Below are 5,568 nucleotides of genomic sequence, written 5' to 3'. Positions count from 1 at the left end.
GTAATTTGATAGACTTTCATAACAACAAGCATTAAATTAGTCAAAAGTAATATCTCTAAGACAAAATTTTAAATCAATCATAAATTTGGAGTAGAATGGAATTTTTGGAGAAAAGAATGGATCAACAGTGCTCTCCCTTCACCATGCTGATGAGTTAAGTATTGAAGTACAGAGGTTTTTCTAAATATGTGCATGTTACTTATTATATAAAACTGTTAAAATATTGAAAGGTTAGTGTTTTACCACTTCTTCCATTTGACATAGATAATGATCTAAAATTATGAATGGATGACAAAAATGTTTAAAAACTCAGAAGTCTTTTCATTTTTATGTGATATCCATATCATCCAAAAAATAACAAATATAATTGTATTTATTGGTCTGTGTTCACATGATCTCATAATGCAATTTAAGTTGTTTTTCTTTGATAGTGTGTATTGTGGAGATACATGGTATGTGTGATTGTTGAGATAGGATAAACCAATAGTTTGATATGAGGAAATTCTAGTTTAAATATTACACAATTAAGCATTTATATCAATGGTGCTACTAGGATGCTCTGAACAAATGAGATCATTTTATAATTTATTGTGTAAAAATTATCTGAAAGAGCTGACAAATTTTAGGTGACAAAGAATTTTTTAGGAAATTGTTCTTCTAATAGTGTATGGTTTTATCAGAGATGATGAGATAGGAGAACTACAAATATGATTTCCAACCAAATCATGTCTGGTTCATTGCATTTCCTCATCTTGTGCTGCTTCATTTGCTTAGTCTCTTTTCTCATTTCTTTATCTCCTCATAGGGCCCAGCTTAAAAATCAAACACTCAGATAGCTCCTTTGTAAACTCCTGTAGATAAAACTAGCAAGAACATTCATTTTCAATTACATTTTGGTTCTTTTTATGTTTATTTTTATCTTTGTTTTCTATTTTCTGAAGAATAATTTATGCTTTAGAGGTTGGAAATTTATCACTATCCTCAATGCAGAAACCATGATCTTGCAGATTTTCAGTTTTAAAATGGACTTAATTATTTTATTGTAGTGATAAAAACACCTAAAGGAATTTTTCCCTAGAGGTATCATTAATTATATTTAGAGGAAAGGTTTTATAATTTGGGTTGTAGCTAGCACCTGTATAAAATTTGCATAAGAACTTCTATGAAACAGTGTAATTTAAAAGTCATTATTTGTGAAGTTAGCCTCTCTTTATTTTGATCCCTTGCTCCAAATGCAAGCCATTTTTTAAAATCTCACTTGACCTGCATGTGTATGTAAATCTTGAGAGTAGTGATTGCTACATATATGGTTCTCAATAGATGCAAGATCCTTATATATATATATATATATATATATATATATATATATATATATATATATATACACACACATATATGGTGTATATACACACATATACATATCTATGTCTCCACAATTTGTCTTGCCTGCATTCCCTCTGCTCACAGTGAGTTTAAAATTTATCACACTCTCTCTACACACACTCTCTCTACATTTTTTCATACAGACATGCTTACTTAAAAATTTTATTCTTGACATGTACTTTAGAAAATAAGCAAGAGGTATATATCATAGAAGTATATTCTGTTCTGAAATTTTTTCCCTCATTACTTCTTCACTTAAATATTTATAAAATCATCTGTAATTTTAGTCCTTCAAGTTTTCCTTAAAGTCACTGCCTTAAGTTAAAAAACACATTTTTCTCTTTAGGCTTCCACTATGCATTCATGTCATTAAACCTATCTGGTTTCAAAATTATTTTTGCTATCTGTATCAGCATTAGCAAACTGTTCATAATGAAAATGCATTGGGAAGGAAACAGTATCTGGGATAAGTGTCATCAGAGATGAGATACTGGGAATCCTCATAAGAAAAGCCAATAATTTTTGCCCTGTTATATGAAAATGTCTGAAATGAGTATCATTAGACCTAAGACAAAATCACTCAAGAATCAGGTATTTTAAATTTTGATCATTGAGTAAAATAGTACCAGTGAGCAAATTCTGATTACTGACATTAGCTAGATTTGGTCTTCTGGATATGTGTTTTAAATTCCATATATAGGTTGTTGTTCATGTGTACTTTTGGCTGTACTTTGCAAATTCTTAATTAGCGAAGTTATAATATGTCATTTAACTCTTGCACAATATTCAGGAAAAAGTGGATTTTCCAAGTTTGTGGATGTTCTAGTTATTCAGGTGAAAATCAATATTGATTATATTTAAGGGATTATAATCTTGTTAGAATTTATAAAGATTTACTATTATGTCAAAGAATTCTAGGCATACAAAGTTTTTTTCTTATTCACATAATTGTCTATAAAACATAAATGAATATTGTATAACTGCCAGAATCATTTTTCTAAATGTAGCTTAAGCACTATTAATCACACTGTTACTTTTCCGTAGAGATCTTTTTGTTCCATTCAGACATGATATGAGACAGAGGATAACAAAGACAAAAGATACAAAAGACATAATGTTTATTGGAGTATGTTTGATTGTTGAACCACCTTTGAAAGTTGTTATGTTTTTGCTTCTTAATTGCTTTCTAAGCACCACTTAAGTCTGTTCACCTGGGTGCATACTCCCTTTAAACACACATGTGCTTTTTTTTCTCCATTATTGTTGTGCTGCGTGGGGGTACATTATGACATTTACAGATATTCTTACAGTGTATCAACCATATCATACTTGAATTCACCCTTTCTGTTGCTTCCTTTTATGCCTTCCTCCCCTGATTCATGGAACAGTTTCAACAGTTACCATTTTTGCTTTTGCTTGCATGTGTACACATTTTTTGCACTGTATTCACTTTCCTGACCCTTTCCTCACCACCTCCTCCATCCCATTGGTGCCAACCCTCCCCTCTGGATCTATGCTTTTTCCTTTGGAATTTTTCCTCCTTGGAAATTTCGTATAGTATATAGTAAATTACTAGTTACTATGACTGCAGGGAATAAGACCACTTCCTATAATCACTGTGTTAATCAAGTGTGAACTTGAGATATTAGATAAGGTAAAAAATTAAAATATATCAATCATTCTGGGTACTGATGCCTCATTCTTGTAACCTTAGCTACTTGGGAGACTGAGATCTGGCGGATAATGGTACAAGGTCAGCCAAGAAAATAGTTCATTACACCTCAGTTCCAAAATAAACAGACAAAAATGGGCTGGAAATGTGGCTCAAGTAGTAGAACTCCTGCATGCAAGCACAAAGCCTTGAGTTCAAATCTTAATACCACCAAAAATAAAATTAAGCATTTGAACAACATATTGGGATATAGAAGGTGAAAGATGGAACATAGATTAACACTAGTCAGATTAATGGTTTACATTTCACAACTAATCTCCCTCCTGTAAATTGGTTAAGTAGGACTTACTCAACTGTGAATAAGTGAAGAATCTCTGTATTCCTAGGAACATACTAATGGAGTGGAGGATATGTTCACTGTGATGAAATCTAGGTTTATTGTGAAAACATTTGTGCAGTGGTAAGTTTCTGAATATGGATGTTTGTATGACTATAAAAGAAGAAATGTTTTTCTTATATGTGATACTACTTTTTATTTTTTTTAATAGATTTCATAGGACAGAGGAGAAATGAAGAACCAATCAATGGAAATGAACTTTATTTTGCTTGGACTGACAGATGACCCTCAGCTACAAATTGTGGTTTTCCTGTTTCTGTTTTTCAATTACATCTTGAGCCTGATGGCAAACTCAGTCATCATCCTACTCACACTGCTGGATCCCTGCCTCAAGACTCCAATGTATTTCTTCCTTTGAAATTTCTTCTTCTTAGAAATTTCATTCACAACAGTGGGCACCCCACGGTTAATTATAAGCATTCTCACTGGCAACAAAAGAATTTCCTACAATGGATGTGCAACCCAATTCTTCTTCTTTTTTGTATTAGGACTCACTGAATTTTACCTTCTGGCTGCCATGTCCTATGACCGCTATGTTGCCATCTGCAAACCCCTGCATTACCCTATCATTCTGAACAACAAAGTATGTCAGCAACTTGTGCTCAGCTCCTGGGTAATTGGATTCTTACTTATTCTTCCTCCTATGGTCTTAGGACTCCAGCTGGATTTCTGTGCATCCAGAACAATTGATCACTTCATATGTGACACTTCTCCTGTCTTGCAGCTCTCTTGCACAGATACACATCTCTTAGAATTGATGGCTTTTGTTTTAGCTGTGACAACACTGGTCATCACATTGTTTTTAGTGACACTCTCCTACACATTCATCATCAAAACCATTCTAAAATTCCCTTCTGCTCAGGAAAGAACAAAGGCTTTTTCTACCTGTTCCTCACATATGGTTGTCATCTCCTTTACTTATGGGAGTTATATCTTTTTGTACATGAAGTCATCTGCAAGGGAAAGGGTGACTTTCACTAAAGGTGTAGCTGTGCTCTATACTTCTGTGGCCCCTTTACTAAACCCTTTCATTTACACTCTAAGGAACCAGCAGGTAAAAGAATCTTTCAAGCACATGCTTCAGAGATTTTGTTCTTTTCCAAAGAAAGAGGAAAAAAATTACACATAAACAGCATGCTATTGGACCTTGATGAGAAAATTACATAACAAATCATTAGTTACATTGTTTCTGATCTATGGCATTTTTCTCTTGAGTAGTTATATAATACTAGCTTTACTAATATGCTCTACAGTCTTCTTTCTGAATGTATCTTCCTAACTTCTAGGAGCAAACAGCTTTTTTCAGTTAAGATTATTAGAGTCTGTCTTTATCTAGTAATCTCTCTTTTCATAAATGATAGTTTTGTATAATGAATGTTTTATTTAATGAATGTCTTATTTAAGTGAACCTTGCTGCATGTGTTCATGGCTGAGCATTTCCTTTGCTTGAGTATTCTACACTGCTAAAATATCAGAGACAAACACAGAATATAGAAATTATTATATAATGTAATTGAGATTGTCATAGAAAACAAGAAGAAAATCTGAGTAAAGATCAAAGGAGCCTTTCAAGAGAGATCATCACTTTTGATGGACCTAGAGAGGTAAGGCAAGGAAAGATTCAAAGATGTTGTTATGAGAGGTATGACATGTGCAAAGGAATTTAGATTCTACTGGAAATTTTCTCTTATAGAGTTTTAATAATTTAGAAAAAGTTATTTGTAAATATAATTAGTCATCATTTGGGATAAAAATAATTGAAATCCAGGCTTTGATTCTAATTACCTATTTTTTATATTTATTCATTTATTCATATAGGTATACATTGTTTGGGCCATTTCTCCACACTGCCCCCTGCTCTCTCCCCTTTGCCCCCACCCCTCTTGCTTCCAGGCAGAACTTGTTCTGCCCTCTTCTACAATTTTCTAGAAGAAAAAAACATAAGCGATAATAAGAAAGACATAGCATTTTTGCTAGTTTGAGATACAGATAGCTACAGAGAGAGTCCTATGATTGCTTCCTTGCACTTGTGTATTACCACCCGAATTGGTTCATCTCTACCAGACCTCTTCACGACTTCCTGGTCACCTTCCCATAGGAGCCTCTGTCATTTTAA

General features: G+C 33.1%; 1 pseudogene; it reads left to right on the top strand.

The window, feature by feature from the left end:
- The first annotated feature begins 3,624 nt into the window (after positions 1-3,624).
- Positions 3,625-4,581, top strand: LOC109680489 (olfactory receptor 6C6-like; annotated as a pseudogene).
- The last annotated feature ends 987 nt before the right edge of the window (positions 4,582-5,568 follow it).

This window comes from Castor canadensis, chromosome 8 (assembly GCF_047511655.1).
Source record: "Castor canadensis chromosome 8, mCasCan1.hap1v2, whole genome shotgun sequence".
NCBI classification, from domain to species: Eukaryota; Metazoa; Chordata; class Mammalia; order Rodentia; family Castoridae; genus Castor; species Castor canadensis.
This window is presented reverse-complemented; position numbering and strand designations above follow the sequence as displayed.